General features: G+C 35.9%; 1 protein-coding gene across 4 annotated transcripts in view; it reads right to left on the reverse strand.

Moving 5' to 3' along the window:
• Positions 1 to 17,790, reverse strand: part of TBX18 (T-box transcription factor 18) — a 312,102-nt gene that overhangs the window by 19,388 nt on the left and 274,924 nt on the right. For all 4 annotated transcript variants that reach the window (XR_013534860.1, XR_013534862.1, XR_013534861.1 and 1 more), the window contains exon 9: positions 2,641 to 2,711. The gene's annotated coding sequence lies outside the window, so the exon portion shown is untranslated. The remainder of the gene's footprint in view (positions 1 to 2,640; positions 2,712 to 17,790) is intronic.

Consider the following 17,790-nt stretch of genomic DNA (forward strand, 5'->3'; position numbering starts at 1 on the left):
CTTGGTGAAACCACTTAAATAGAAATGAGAAGGCCATTGGCCAGACAGCAAGATAATCTGTAAATGGTTCAGGCATTAACTAGCTGAGTGAACTTAGGCAAGTGATCTAACTTTTCTGAACCTGTGTCATAACATGGAAAATGTATATAAATAGTCATACAGGGTGGTTGCTGTGAGGATATAAAAACACTTCCTGAGCTAGAAAGCATTTTTACTCTAAATTTAAATGATTTTGCATGATGTCACTTCCCGATGTTTTCTAGGAAGTTCTATCACTGCCCACTGCCTGTTTTTCTTGCTAGAGAATGTAGAGGAGTTCCCAGAAATCCTTGTGGTGTCTTTGGTAAAATTTCAGTAGCTGGCTATGCTGAACAGAGCAACTTTATTTCATGGTCCTTCATGTGACCATTCTGCATAGTTGATTCTGTAGACATCATGACTGGTATTTTTGTCTAACTCTGGGCAAAGTTACTACCACAAACTAGAATTTTTCTTTCATTAATTGGTTTTTGCACTTTTTTATACTTCAAAAATGACAAACCAACATTATTCTTCTTATCACTTTACCATTTTTGTTCAATTTGTTGTCTAGGTTTGAAAAGGGTGTTGTTTCTAGGGTTCTTATGAAATATGTTCATTTATTTGGGTTTTCAAATATTCTTCATTTGGTCTGGCTTTTAATAAACAGACACTTGAAAGTCAGGATGCTCTACACTTTGTTCTGTAGTATGCCAAATTAATGTGTTTTCTTCTCTTACCTTTTTCAAAATTTGTAATTAATGTGAAACAAAATCTTTACATTTATTTATTTAATCTTCGTTAATAAGTTATATAAATGAGGGCAATAAATCAACTTTACACATGTTTAAGTTTACAGAATTTCAACCTAGAATTATCTAAATGCCCAGACTTCCTTTTATTTTTAATATTTAATTCTATCAATTCAATTTCTTGAATAGAAATTTCCAGGAAGAGGCTCCTGAAGACTTAATCATAATTAACCTCAGAGGGACCAGTTTGCCCACTCTTTAGGAATAGAAACTTTGTAATTCCCTTTTCTATCACTCCCCAACAAAAAGGAGGCCTTTCACATTTTAAATATTGGTTTTTGCTGCTTCTACACATGGCAAATTAATTTGGCTTTTATAATGAGGTGGAATGTTTCAAATCTAAATTAACACCTTTGGCTTTACTTTGTGAGAAGACCTACTCATTACTCTCCAGTAACTTAATGGCTGTTCTATTCTATGAACCAAAATAGTTTAATGTAATATGACATTTATGACTTCCACATAATATCAACTGCTGAAGTTTGAAAAAAGGTTTCTATTCAGAAAAAAACTCAAACTAATAAGCATCCACCCAATATTAAAATTGGGTCAGAGATCCTTTTCACTTTCATTACATATAATTTATGCCACTTGAATGTAGTTTAATAAGGTCATAAAAATGCCAGTTGTGGTATCTCATAATACTTTTTATAAACTGGTTTTACAGTCTCTCCTTTGTTCTAAAGTTCAAAGTAACAATTGTAACACACAGGTTGCTTAGGGATTCTTGAAGTTTTTTGGAAAAATTGAAAGGTGAATATGTAAATTATGCATCCATGTATTCAATACATAGCATTCATGAAAATGTATATAGTATCTACTTATGGGCCAAAAACATGCTATTTACTTAAGAAACTTTTTAAAAGATGTAAAACTGCTTTTCAAAATCTTGGTAACCTCTAAAAGACACTCCTTTGTTCCGGGTGCATTAAAGTTGATGCTTTTTGATTAAAGAAAAAAAAAAAAAAGAATTGAAGTAAAGGCTAATTGTATATTATTCATCTGGCCCTACCGACTTGTTAAGATGAAATTAAAACTTCCCAACACTTATTCCTCATTTGGTCAATGTCAAAGAATACTCTAAGGTGCTCTTACAATAGAGGCATTGTCAGCTTTCCATGACTTCATTCACTCTCTGACCACTGCCTTACTTCCTGGCTGAAGTAAATAGGGCTTTGCGAGTACTTCCCTGAAGTCATTTCAGAGGAGATAAATAATGGCTGCAATGTAATATTGTGATAGTGCTAAAATATTTCCTTCAAGTTTCAACTTTGAGCACAAGTTTCCAATAATATGTAATTTTTCATTTGTTAGCTCAAACCTTTGGTTTTATTAAATTCTACAGCTGTACTCACTATTTATGCATTTGGTGACCAACCTTGATATATTATAATAGTACAGAGCTAAGACTTTCATATAAGAATAGAAAAAGTTTCAAAAATCACTACTGAATCAAACATGAATATTTAATTCAATTTGCTTAAACACCAGTTGAGCAAAAGCATGAGCAAGTATTTCAGTTTTTGTGTCAACATTAAAATTGGTATTCCCACAACTTGCTTCATCTTTCTGAAATCTTTCATAGGTTTATTTTTATTATCAGTGAAGAGAATTATTTATAAAGACCACTATAAAATGTTACTAGTCAGTGTTCAACCACTTTATAGAGGTTTCAGTTAAATTAATAATTGGTGACTATGGACATATTCCTTAGAAATGTTTGTCTCATTCTGCTCATTACATTGTTTTTGTCAGGGAGAAAAACACAAGGGTTTCAGTTAGAGGAGCTGGGTTCAGGTCTTGTACTTACTAGTTATGTAATCTTGGACATGCTACTAAGCTTTGGGTTTTCATTTGTGAAGTGAGAATAATGACAGCATTCTATAAAATCAAAAACAAAACAAGATGTAATGAAAACTAGAACACATACCATAAAAACAATACATAACCATTATCATCATTATTAGAGGAAAATAATGAGGTTAGTGCATTAAAACTTTTAATGGCAAAAACTGCAATTACTTTTGCATCAACCTACCTAATACATAATGGCATATGAAGCAGTGACTGCGGTTTGCTCCTGTTTTCTGCAGGATTCAATGAAGATCCTGCCTTTTCAAGTCAGGCACTGTTGTTTATCGAATATATCAATGCTAGCATTCAGGAAGGGCTCACTCTGGCACACATGGGGCCCAGGAGCAAAGGTGATTAGAGGAAATTATCATGAAGTTACCAGGATTGGGGGCCAACAGGGCAGGAAACTTGACTTTTGGGAAGAGGGGCTAGGAAACACTGGTTCTAGGGCGGGATCAGGACTGCAAACAGCACGTTATGACTGTGTAGATTTAGGAAAAGAAACAATATTTCATTGGTCCAGGTAAGCTAAACACAATTGTCTCCTTCACCCTCAGTCATATACCCTTGAGTCTGAACTTAATACACAGTCCTGATTTCCCAGCAGCACTGGTCTTGAACTTGGGCAGAAACATACTCTTCCTAACTTCATATAAACTTTTGGTTGGAAAAGATCTTTAGGTTTACAGCAGTCAGCTAGTATCCCTGTAAGGAGTTCAGAAAGAAATCTAGTAAATTTTCATGGGAAAACACACTTCAAGTTATTAGATGAAACCAATACTTATAGTTATGTGAGATATATAATATGTATGAAATATAAACCATTTGTGCTTATAAATGATCTGGTTGAATGGTAGTTTCACTTGATCCTTCAGAAACAATTTTATATCATTTCAGATATGGCTTTAATTTTTCTTGAAGGCATCATGGTACTCAGTTTTACTTTTCATTCCCATTCTCCCCTTCTTAGGTGCCAGGCAATGTCCTCAGAATGGCCTTCAAAAGTTGTACCCAGAGGTAGAAGGCCATTATCGAGACCTAGCTATAGCAATGTTGTCAGAGGCCCCATCTTATTATGTACCTTTCTGAAAAATTGAAACACTCACAACACCCAAATAGAAAAAGTCATTAGGTGTATATGGTGAGGGCTGAATAGGAGGAATTACTGTGGGTGGGACTGTAATAAAGCGAAATTTATGGTCCAACCAGTGTCATTACAAGCTTACTTCATTTCATAAGAACTTAACAAGAAGGAAGCAACCTTGTAGGATTAGTGACCAGTGAAATAACCTTAGGGTGCTTTCCATTAGACCTTGAGGCCTGTTGCAACTTGTTTTTAGGGGAGGAACCTCTGAAGACTTAGTTATCTGACATGAAAACTGCTTGAAAATCCTTGTCAGCAATTTCCCAGCCGTATTCAAAGAACTTGGCACTTGGTCTTCTGGGTTACATGTTTAGGTTACTCCTTCAGTCATTCCGAAGTTCTTATGTGAAAAATTTATTAAAAACATAGGTTACACCTCAAATGTTGAAATCTCTAGCACCCTCGAGCTCCAAATTTCACAATGCTAAAGACAACAGTTTTGAGGAAGAACCACAACATCCATCCCAGAAATCAGAAATTTTGGAAAAGCACATTTTTCCCTGTACACCTGGCTCTCTTTGAGAGCCTCCTTTGAACTCAAAGGAGTTCAAGGAAGAAGAAGAGTAAAGAAAATGAGTCTGAACAAACATTTGAAATGAGATAATCTAAAAGACTGAGAAGTGAGACTGAAAATAAGAGATACTTGCAGGAAACCTTATTACTGTGACTTTGATTCATTTGTGGTTTGGAGGGCAGAACAGAACAATGTAAGCAGCTCTGGATTGAGTTAGGAACACGAGTCAAATCTGAGCTTTGACTCTTGCTAGAAGGTGGTCAGGCATGACAATTAACCTCATTGACCCTTAATTTCTTTATCTGTAAAATGGAGGAATAGCCGTGAATTACTGAGAGATCACATGTATAAGGGACTCAGTAGAGCAGTTGGTTCAGAGTAGATTTTCAATAATTTGTAACCATATTGTCTGCAGGAGCTGGATTATTCCATGATTTTTGTATGGTGTAGGAAAGAAGTGTAGGAAGAGTCCACTTCCTCCCTACACAAAATCCTCTTTTTTAATCACCCAAATTCCACTGAGTTAATTGTGAAAGTGTTTAGTCCTTGTGTCTTTCAAAACCCATCCTAACTTCTCAGATGCCTTTAAAATCCCAAGCGCTGATAGAAATTCTTACACTCAAACATTTTCCTTAATTGTTACAGACTTGGCTAAGTCTTGTGATATTCTGGAAAAAAAAAATCCAGTCATGAGAAAATGACATAGAAACTAATCTAATCTGTTTTTCTTCCCTACAGGAGATATTGACACAATGTCCATTCTTTATTGCATAAGATAACTCTCTGTCTTTAAAATATTTCCAATTGTTTGAAGTCAAACTAAAAGTATGCAGTAAATAAAAGGCATTATCTAAAATATCTGAGTTTGAATTTGGACAGCAATCGTGAGTAATATTTATACAATGTTTTAGAATAACAGACTCATATAATTTTCCAGTTGACTATGCCTTAAAGATAACAGAATATTTATATTTGTTGGTGCTATGGCTTACTGTAAAAAAAAAAAAAACCACTTAATTCAAAAGGCTTATAAAACAACGCTTTGCTTATGGCCCAGCACAGCAAAGGAAGGTTTCATGCTTTTAACAAATGGATGGGCATTGAGAGGACTTCAGTGACAATCTCATGATGGCTGAACATCTCTTATCAAGTCAAAGGATATATAGCAAGTTTTCTCTTCATTGAGCCATGATAGATAATCCATTTTCAGGTAGAATTTGGTCTCATTCTCTTTATTAAATCACTAAAATATTCATGCCTAGTGGAAGAAGAATTAACTGGAGTTTTATAAGCTTAAAGTCTAATAGTAGATATAGTAGACTATCTACAAAGAAGGCCACCAGCTTTGTATCTCTCTTATGCCTGTTCACACGTGACACTCCGCCTTTAAAGAAGTGAAGACTCTTCTCTCTCCTCCTGCATCTGGGCTGGCCTTGACCAATACAATGCAGCAAAAGTGACTCTGTGCTATTTCTGGACCTTAAGAGTCCAGATGGCTTTTCCTTTTTCTCACTTGAATGCCTGCTATCTTGTAAGAAGTTTGAACTTCTTAATGAATAATGGGAAACCATTTAGAGAGAGAGGGCAAATGGAGAAATAATGAAGCACCCCACCCAATAAGCAGCACCAACGTCCTTGGAGATATTAGTGGGGCAGATGGTTGCTCCAATGCAGATGAGCTTCCAAATTTATGCAGCAGCATGAGCAGCCTCAACACCATATGGAGCAGAAGAATCACCTGTCTCAGCCCAGCTAACCCACAGAGAGAGAATCTTTCTTTGTTTTAAGCACAAAGTTTGTGTGATCTGTTATAGATCAAAAGAACAGTGAATATAACCTCATTGACAGTATCAGAAAATGGAGGGTAGCAATTCTTGAAGTTGAGCTTTGTAAATTGCATAGTCTTAAATGTAGTAATCCTAGCAATATCAAGGATCAATAATTCAGGTTATTTTTCAAAGAAAAAATTATTGTATTGAGTTATGACTACCTTCTTGTTGATATGACTTCAAGTGTTAGTTACATTTCTTAACTTTTGCTGCAGCAGTTTCTCATGCCTGAAATTGTCAGCCAGAAGCTCCTTCAATAGCAGATCTGGTTTTCCTCAATTAAGTTTAAAAAAATGTATAGACAGCAAACACATACCACTGGTATACCTCCTAACATTGTTGTGCAAATAATTAATCTGAAGACATGGTGTCTTACAACAGATTTGTTGAAGGAGTTTGGCAAAGATTTTAAGCTACTCAGAGAAGTAGGGCTTTCATGGTAAACAACACTAAGTACCCTGTCATGCACACAATTCTCAGAATGTTTTCTATATTAGGTAACAATTCAGGACATAGAATCTAGTCAGGTGAGAGGGAGTGGAAGCCTGAACTGGGGTCATGATAGTGAAGGCAAAAAAGGTGAGATTATGACACAGAATTTGACTACTCTTAATATATGGTGGGGGAGAGATTTAAAGGGATGAGCCAGAAGCGATGCTAATATCTAATCTAATAAAATGAATGTGGTATAACATGCTGCTTTCTTTCTTGTGGTGTACCATCAGGCCTTTAGCAAACCATCTTTTATGGATACAAAAATTCCTTTGACTTAATACTGTCCTGAACTCCTATGGTCTACAACCACAGGTTCTCTTAAAAGTAATTTTTAAAGTATTCTCATTGGACTACTGGGCATAGATAGCAATTTTGATGAGAAGAAATATAAATTTAGATTTTAAGTTGGCCCCATGAAACCAAACCAAAACAAAACAGAAATCCAAGAGGGAGTACAACCAATCAGGATGATGTCTTATACTGCAGTTACTCAGGGACTGAGAGCACATCTAAGTTTACCCCTGACTAGTGCTTTATGATTTCCAGCAACAACTTTTCCTGAAAAGTTCAAATGTGACTAAACATCACAAAATGTCTTAAGGAAAATGTTCTTTGAAAAGCAACAGATCCTCTAGCAATTTTTTCAGGAGTCTCATTCCCTTGCAAAATGCTTAAGCAATTTATGATTTTTTTCTTGGGCTTTGTCTAGGGTAAGACATTCTGCTCAGCTTACTCATAGAAAATGTTCATGTTCATTGGCTTTTAGGCATATTCTCAGGGAAATGCCATGTTTCCTATCTTTTCCTCACTACTGGAGTGTTGAAACATTATATACTATGTAAAAAATAACCAAAACCAAAAATCCTCCATGAGTTCCATAACCACTCCAGGTACATTTCCTCTCTCTTCTCACAGCCAAACTTCTCCACATCATCCACTATTTGTTTCCTAATAAAGTCTAAATTGGTTTCCATTCCTACTACTTTACTAAAGTTGCTTTTACTATGGTTTTCAGTGACCCTGTGCTGTTAAATCCTATGAGCAATTTCAGTACTCGTCTTTTTTAACTACTTCTCAGCTTTCAGCATAGTTGATTGCCTTCTCCAAGAACTTTAGTTGGCTGTTGTTATAAATAGAATATTTATGTTTCTTTCAGATTCATACGTTAAAGCCGTAACAACGAATGTGATGTGTGGAAATGGGGCCTCTGGAAGATAATTAGGGCTAGATGGGGTCATGAGGGTGGGGCCCTCATCATGGGATTAGTGCCCTTACAAGATGCATCACCAGAGAGATCGCTCACCCTTTCTCCACATGCAAACATGAGGTCACATGAGTAAGCAATGGGATGGAAGCTGCCTATAAGCCAAGAGAAATCTCAGAACTAATCCTTTACCCTGACCCCACAGAAATCTTTGTGGCTTAACACAATAAAATTGACTTATTGCTTATGTAGCTCTCCTCTATAAATTGGCTGGTTCTCAGAACAGTGGTTCAGGATCCAAGGCTTCTTCCACACTGTGGATGAGCCATGTTCAGTATGCGGCCTCCAAGTTTACTGTGGAAGGAATAAAAGAATGAAGGGATTGCATGTAGGAAATTTTTATGGAACTTGTCTGGAAGTGTTGGGCATAACATTCATACAAATACATCACTGGTTAGAACTCAGTCACATGGCCCTACCTAACTTCAAAGAAGGCAGGAAAATGTAGTTTAGTTATGTGCCTAAGAAAAGGGGAAGAAACATGGATATTGGTGACCATGAGTTTTCTTTTCCATGACTAGTCTTTTAGCCCTGTCTTCAAAACAGATCTTTCATTTATTTCTTGTTCTCCATTGACAACATCTTAATCGAAGCCACTATACTCTTGCATCTGAGATACTGCAATAACTTCCTAATAAAGTTCTATTTTCACAGTTGTTCCATTCTTCCCCCAGTGGACCAAGTACTCTTACACATGAATATAAACTTGTCAACTGCTTATTATTATTTACATCTTGCAATGCTTGCCCATTATCTTAGGAAAGAATCAAATGCCAAAGAGGATGTAAGAGGTTATGGTCTTCCCGTTAACCGTATCAGCTAGCTTGCTGCTCTCTCTCAGTCACTATTATCCATACACAGGATTATTGGGTCAGGTCTTCCCTCCTCTGGAATGCTTTTTTTCATTTTTCTTAGTCTTGGACTCAGCCTTGGCCTTAGCTTCTTACTCATCCTCCAAGCCTCAGTTTAATCAGTGAGTGTTAAGTTACTCACTCCCTAAGGGATGTCATCTTCCCTAACACTTCCTCAAGCTCATGCCCCAACAAAAGGCTGGGTTTCCCATTATTTCCCTTTTATAATATCTGCAGCTATTGCAAATTAAATAATCTTTGTTTTTAATCTGTCTGGCTCATTAGACTGCACTCTTTATTAGGACAGGAAATGCATCTCACATCAAGGTCACCTGCCTGAAGCACATAGTGTCTTACAGCTAACAGCAGTGCTGTGCTGGAGCCTGTGTGTGCTGGCTTCAAAAATACTGTAAGCTGGTTGTCAAATAGCCATTATTAAAAATTAAACAATAGCAACTTACAATTAAATAAATTATATTTAAAACAGAGGTAGTAAGTGCCAAAAAGTCATTACTTCTTAATTACTACATTTTATTGTCTATGGTTTTATGGTTATTGTATCTATAGGTGGAAATACTGAATAACTGTGCTAGGTATATCTCCTCTCAATTCTATGTTCAGTGAATTAATGTTGGTAGCTTGAAATTGCTCATGGAGGATCTATTAACACTTTGAAAATGGGAAAATACTACAAATCAGGGTTCCCTTCCACTTACAACCAGTCAGTTTTTAAACCTTTACTAGCACACCACCACATAATAGATACTTGACAACTATATGTTGAATGAATAAAAGAATGACAACTGTAATGCTACTGTGCTTTCCTCCACTGTTAACTGCAGAAATGTGGATCATCCCTTGGCTTACTACAACTTTACCAATCACCTAAACAATTCAAATTACCACTGCTTTACCAGTCATGCAGATAAATCAGATGTCTCTAATCTATTCACATAGTTTCAGCAGAAGTGCATTTTTGCCTGAATCACACAGGTCATTTCCTTGGTTCTCCATTTAGTTTGTAAGTAGACTAGCCTCTGTTCTAGCAGTTAAAGGTCATTACAGCAGTGTTTTCCAACCATCCTGTCGTGTGACAGATTTTCCCAGTTATTTTTGCCAGTCTATCAGAGGTCACTAAAATTGATCCAGAAACATGCATAACACAATTGTTTAGTGTCACATGGGATCCATAAGAACATGTGAGTTAAATGAGCAATTTAAAGATACTCTCTAACACCTCCACATTAATTCGAAATATTTTTCCACATCTTGGGAGACTCTGGAATTAGTGAAGTCAGAGCTCTCGGCAGGGCAGAGCCTTTTAGATCTCTGGTCACCTTTGATTCAAGAGCATTTTGCATATGCAAGAGCATAGTAACTCCTGTGGCTTTTGACATAATCAGCTTTAAACTGGCATTATTTATCTGTTGCCTTGTTTTCATCACTAAACACAAATTCCTTCAAGTGAAGAAACCAGTTTACACCTGTCTCTCTAGAAAGCCCAGATGGAGTTCTGCAGATCTTAAGCATTCAACTGATGTTTTTGGAATTAGGGACATCCATCTCCTTTGTACCCTGGCTAGCTCTCCAAGGTGTTCTCATTGAACCTGGAAAACTGTAAAGTTTATACTTTTCTTGGTTATTAGAGTGGTAATTCATAAGAAATGTTTAGGAAATAGGCAAACATAAACATTGAGAAATTAAAATTTTTGAAATCTTAACAATGGCTAACGCACATGAAATTTAAAATTTTTTAGATAAATAGTTTTGTCACAAATTAACAGTGTAATGGGATTTGATTGTAGCTCTATGGCTGTTTTTGCTTTGCCATGAAATTAAAATAATGTTCAGTATGTACTATCATATTTTCACTGACTGTGGTTGCTGCTTTAGTGTGGTTCACAGCTGGAATATAGAAAACAAAATGAATCACGAACAGTGTAGGGATTCATTTGTTAAAAAAAAAGATGCTTCTTTTTCAGATTTTTTTCACATTTTCAGGATTAACAACAATAAGCAAACTGGCGCATCTACTGTTAAAGTTCATAAAGTTTTGAAAATTATTTAACCTTCATAAAAGCCTGATAAACTCTTCATAATATGTCTGTGATACAGAGTGTGGGCACCGTTCTGTCTGGCCCATGAACATTGAACCACGCTGGCATAGAAGGAAGTGAACTTTGATGGTGCTATTTTGTTACGTTTTTCCTCTTCCAGTATCTGCTTGAATATAGCTGCCTAGGCTAAGCCTGGTCCTGCTGGGCTGAGTCATCAGCTCTGATCATTTATCTGATTCTGTGTATTGTGGTCAATAGCAGGTCATGGGAAGTCATTTCCAGGACGACTGTGACCACCTATTAAGAGTCACACTGGGCTAAGGCTGAGCTGGCCACTGCAGCATGGGTGTGCTCTGCCTGCTGCTTCTTAGCTTGCTGCAATTAGCCACTCTTGGTCAGGTGCTGGCCACAGTCTTTTGGGGGAATGATATGTATCCTTTCTGGTCTCTGAGTCTGACAATAAGCTATGCATATTTAATGCAGCAAAAAGTGCCACATTAAATACAAGTATATATTGCATTAAATAAAGTAAAAAATACTTTTACTTTATTTAAAGTAAAATATTTTTAAATACTTTTATACTTTATTAAAAGTATGAAAGTAAAATATTTTTTACTTTTTTTTACTAAAAGTAAAAACTGACAATAGAAATTCGGTATTGAGGAGTTGTCTCTGAAGAAATCTCAGACTTTTACCCCATGGAAAAGTAGCTTGAGATAAATACTCTTAAAAACAAATTGACAAATAAAATGAATTAATTTTTTAATATGACAGTTATGCCCAAATAGGATGTGAATAGCAGTTATGGATGTGTAAAATCTTGATTGCATATAATAATCCATCCTAGAGAATAGACTCTAAAAATTATTATGTAATGAAAAAAAAATTTTTTTTGCTTCCCACTTCATTATTTCTGGTGAATTTTGTTTTAATTAAAAAGGATTTAAAAATCCATGGAAAATCTGAAATAGTCCATAAGGACTTTTATAAAGAAATGTTAAATATCTTATCAAAGTAGGAAGTGAGAGAAGTTGAATCTCTATCTATGTGGGAACATTTTTTGCTTTCTGTAACTTGGAAATACCCTGGTAAATAAACACCTATCTCATGATTCATATTTGGCACAAATGTACTAAATGGTCATGTTTAGCTTCGTCATGGAACAGAGATTTGATTATACTCCAGTGTTTAGTTGGTAACTCTACTAGCATTCCTACTACCATAGTTTCCTATAATGACAATATTTAGCATTTTTTTATTTCCTGAAGTTCATCTTCTCAATGCATGTTGGGTGCAGGAGTTTCAATATTTTCAATGTACATTCAGGCTGCCAGTGCAGAAGAATTACAACATCCTTAAAGCATAGGAATAAGTTGTCCTTAAAGGGAATAAACTCTTCCCTTCCCTTTCTTCTCATTTTCCCCCATGGATGGGAAGGAACATGGTTGTTTGTTTTACCAATGGAAAGAAACTGAATAACCATATATTAATCACTCAATATTTATCAGAGTATAACTATAATTAACATTTCATATAACCAAATAACATTTTATTCAATCTGTATAATAATTCTTCATAATAGACTCTTATTTTCTCTGTGTTACAAATGAGGGAATGAAACTCAGAGATGCCTAATAATTTGCTGAATCTCAGACAACTGGATGTGCACAAGTATTCTGTCCATACGCTTTCTGCTACGTAAGAATCATACTGAAGGCAAGTAGTTGTTTCCCATTAGAGACAATAAAAAGATACTCATTAACTCCACTATAATAATGCTGCAGACCTGTTAAGGGCTACACATAACAATTATATTATCTATTAAAGGAAACTCATCAGCCTTGGAGAAGACAGAAATGGATGGAAGGCTGTCTCAGTAGTAGTGTTCACTGTCACTCCATTGGTGCAAGTAAAACTACCATGCTATCTTCCTTTCGAGTGGTATGAAGGACAAAACACACATGTGTAGAGGAGGGAAGTCTGAAGAGATGAGGGAATTTACTACAGAGGACAGCTCTGTAGTTACGCTGCATAGTCTTCACTATTTCTGATGATAACCAGTGTTACTTGTTCACATTCATTTTATTATGAGAATATCAGTTCAGCTGATGAGTAGCCCTTGCTTTCTACCAATAGATGAATTCCATTCTTTCTTTTATCCTATCATGACAACTGATGCTCACATCCCAGAGACAGAAAGTATAAGTATATTGTTATTGTTTTGACCCTTGAGGAAAGGGGAAGTAGGTGAAGAAAGGAAGATGTAATCAGCTGAGAAGGCCAGATATAAATACTGCATGGATTTCCAAAGACAACAGCAAGGCTAAGACATTATATGTCTCACACTTTGAGTGCTTAAGAGATACAGCTATTGACTACAACACAGAATATGGCTAGAAAACACCAAGGGTGAGACCAATACCACAGCTATGATTTCCTTAAGCAGCCAAACTTGAGGAAGCTTGGTGATAAACCTAGGATTGCATCACCGATTGGTAGTGTTGCTGCTGGGATCAGGATTGACCTTTCCCAAATACAGATTTGTTCTAAGATGTGATGAAAAGCACGATTTTCTAAAAGAAAATGTCCAGAATGGGTCACATAAATATATAAGTATATATGTATAAATACATATAAAGTTGTATAGAGCTGGACTTTGTAAAGTCCAGTTATTATATAAATATAAATAACTCTACAAAGTCCAGCTTTACATAACTCCTTTAAATCATGAGGCTTTTCCCCAACTACACAGCTACAGCCTCCCTACAAATAGGCCTTCAAAACCCTGACATTGCTCACTGCTCTGAATTTCTTGTTGTAATATGAACCACCACAATGCTCTCTGGCTTTGAATTTGGACTTTTTTTCCATTATCATGATAGGAACTCCATTTGTCAGTGGCACTACCATACTCTCCAGGTTGGACCTAGACATTCACTGTTGTAGATCCAAAATGTGTCCTAGGAAGCCAGCATGGGCAGCTGTATTTCAAGTGTGACTGAATTGTGTCAACTTGAGCAAGTTAATCATCTCTCTGGGTTTCAGTTTTCTCATTTGCCAGTAGAGCTTGAGCTAATGATAAAATCCTTTTTAGGTATAATTTATAATAACTCTTACAGTTATTACAGTTTATGTTGAAAATTCTGAGCTTCCTCAAAAGGAGGGGCTCTGGGAATGCACATTTTGACTTAACCTATAAATGCAAATATTTTTTCAGGGTTCCCTCTGTACCCAAAAGAACTTTGAAGTTTACGGTAAGTTAATGCCAAGCTGGAGAGGCAAGCTGTAAATTACTTAGTTAGCTCAAATCAACTGTAGGTCAGTATTTCAAGACTTGCTCAATTTTAGTGTTTGAAAAACATCAACACCTCCATTATGTTGTTAGTATCAATGTGGGAAGAAAAGCCCAGTGGAGCCTCTCCTAAAAAGATCAGGCTTGGGAGGTAGAAAGGTGCTTGGTGAGCTGTCACACAGAGGGTGTTTTAATAAAGAAAGTAGAACAAGGCCTTTGAAAGGGAAGTGTTGATTGCAAAGCATGTAAAGAGGAATTTCAAAAATAAAGCAGGCCCTATGTGGCTAAATGATTAGTGATGTTATTTGAGAACTGGAAACTTAAAGACTGGCAAGAAAAACTTCATTCATGTTAATCTATTCATCAGTTAGCTCTATTTAGAAGTCATCTCAAATACATTTTGGATGGATTGTGAGAAATTTACACAGAAAAAGTGCTACTGTGACTTCGCCAGCAAATTGTGTATTTTGCCATGTGCTAATGATTTTTTTTTTCCAAAAAAGAATACGTTGTAACCTCCGTAAACTTTTATATGACAAAATAATGAAACAGAACCTTATTTTCTGGTGCCAACTTTCTATAAAATCACTCTTAAAAAATATTAATCTCATTGCAGCATGTAGAATTTTACACACAGTTTCAGAATAGGTCTGGTACTATACGTCTTTATACAGTGAAAAGATTTGGGATAGATTCAAGATTCAAATGCCAAGGTTTGTATCTGTACCTTTGACCTCTTATTGGTTTACAAAATGTATATAATATATGCTTGCTACCATATTATCTAACGCTATCACCTCTTTGGTAACATCAGTTGGCTAATGTTGCTTCTTCATGACATTTTCCACAGCAAACATTCTTATAGGTTTGTGATGTGAAAGACAGCAAATAGGTATATACTTCCTTTGTTCAGCAAAAGTTGTTGTAGCTCTAAAACTCGCAAAAATTAATAGCATTGCATTTAAAAAATGTAAATGTCAACATTAAGACTGATTAATTTGTTATTAATATAGTGATAGTGTCCTGGTTAAGACCTAAGAGCTAAGGCTGCTGCAGTTTAAGACTCAGCTTTGCCCATTACTAGCTATCTGACCTTGGGCGCATTATTAACTTTAACTTTGCTGTGCCTGGATTTTTTGATGTCTGCAACAGGGATAACAACACTTATGTGATAGGTTCCTTTGAGTTAATATTTGTGAAGTGTTTTAGATGGTGCCTGGTGGGAAGCAAATGCTATAAGTCCTTGGTGTCCTTGTTATCATCCCTAGCTATATATTGAAGGCTATCTAGAGAAAAAGAAAACCTATATTTTATATAGAGAAAAAAGAACAACTTGCAGAAAAGAATCATACAGTTACAGATATAAAATGAACATGTAAATCATTTAATTATTTGCAAATATCTGAGAAGATTCATAGTCAGGATTTTTTTGAATGATAATTTTAGGTCATAAATATTCTCTTTCAAGGCAATAGGGAATAGAGCAGGAAAACCACATCAATGGGAATGATGGAGTAAGGACCTTCACAAGAAATACAAAGAATTTCTTCACAGTGAAAGTGAGAGAAATACAGTCAAAAATGGTCAGAATCAATTTTTTTTCAGTACCCTATGAATTAAGTAAAGACTTGTGACAATCCAAGGAGAGGTTTGTTGTTGTTGTTGTTTGGTTTTTAACAAAAAGCTGAATCTGGGTAAAAACATTAACTTCATGATGTTTGCACTTATCCTATTCCTATAGCTCTCTCCAACTCTGTGATATAGCTTTGAACACCAGCAGTCTCTCAACCATGATGGATTGAAAAACAGTAGCCTAGCAGCCATTAGAGGTACAAAGCACTGGTCTGAAGCTCCCCAGAAACATTGATATGGTTTTGCTTTGTGTCCCCACCCAAATCTCATCTTGCAGCTCCCGTAATTCCCACGTGTTGTGTGAGGAACCCGGTGGGAGATGACTGAATCATGGGGGTTGGTCTTTCCTGTGCTGTTCTCCTGATAGTGAATGAGTCTTACAAGGTCTGATGGTTTTAAAAATGAAGGTTTCTCTGCACAAGCTCTCTTTTTCTGCCTGCCACCATCCACATAAGATGTGACTTGCTCCTCTTTGCCTTCCAACATGATTGTGAGGCCTCCCCAGACATGTGGAACTGTTAGTCCAATAAAACCTCTTTCTTTTGTAAATTGCCCAGGTTTAGGTATGTCTTTATAAGCAGTGTGAAAATGAAATAATACAAACATTAGTCTCAGAAAATTATCACTATTTGACTTGTCTGGTTGTTCCTTGGAAACCCCAACTCTTAATTTGTCCTTTCTCAGTTCAAATTGTGCATTTGCCTGGGAGCATGTGTCAAAAATAATCAGCAACAATTGTGTTAGGTAGTTGCAGTTACCTAAGGCAGTGATGAGTTAGAGCAAGTAAGAACCGGACCAAAAACTTTATAAGGAGAAGGTGGGGAATGAGATGTCCATACGGGGCTTTGATCAGGTCTGACTATTCCTGGGAATCTAGAAAGCCAGAACATTTTTTTCTGCACATGTCCAGAAAAAATCTGAGAAAGTCCTAAACTCTCAGCTTTGTCTGACCTGAGGTCTCAGGTACCATACAAGCAGGAAGTAAAGGCCAAGGCAGAGTTGTGACTGCCTACCTGAATGTTGAAGGTGATCCCCAAAACACACACTGAACCTCTTTGCCAAAGTATAGAAGACTTATTGATTCCAGATCCTTAAAGATTTAGGGAAATCTTTTTCTAATCACTCATTGTCCACTAGCCTAACTGAGTGGAGGCTTCACTGGCCACATGCCAAAGGTAGTATAGACTTTACAGAGTGATTTCAGGAAATTGACTAGATAGATAGAAGCAATAATAAAAAATAGCTGTAAGAAAAAAACTCCTGAGAAAAAGGAGATAAGATTTCTAGTGTTTCAACATTATATTATTTAAAATGCCCAAAATGCAAGAAAACAAGAAAGAATGGCAAATACTAGAAAAGAACCAGTCAACAGAAACTTTCTCCAAGAAGCTGATACTGGATTTAGTAGGCAAAAAATTTTAAATCAAGTATCTTAAATATGTTCAAGAACCAAAGAAAACTGTTGAAAGAATAAAAAGATAAAAGAAAATATCAAAATTGATGTCTCACAAAATAGAGTACCAATAAATAGAAATGAAAATAAAGTAGAAATGGTGACATTGAAAAGAACAGTAATTCAAATGAAAAATTTGGTTGAGAAGCTGAAAAGCCTGTGATTATCAAGTCTAAATAACAGAAAGAATTAAAAACAAAAAAAATTAAGAGAGCAATGGTAAGGCATTGAACATGATCTGTGAGACAGTGCCAAGCATATCAAACACATCATGGGAATTCCAGAATGTAAGAAGAGAGATAAAGAGGAGGAAGAATGTTTAAGAAAACAATGATAGAACCCTCCACTCCCAAAATTTGGTGACAAATACTAATCTACACATCCAAGAAGCTCAATAAATTCCAAGTAGGATAAACTCAAAAAGATCAATTCTCGGCTACATAATAATCAAACTGTTAAAAGACAAAGACAAAGAGTGATTCTTGAAAACAGCAATAAAGAAATAATTCATCATGTATAGGGAATCCTCAATAAGATTAATAGGTGATTTCTTACCAGAAATAATGGGGGTCAGA

This window comes from Callithrix jacchus, chromosome 4, assembly GCF_049354715.1.
Source record: "Callithrix jacchus isolate 240 chromosome 4, calJac240_pri, whole genome shotgun sequence".
NCBI lineage: Eukaryota > Metazoa > Chordata > Mammalia > Primates > Cebidae > Callithrix > Callithrix jacchus.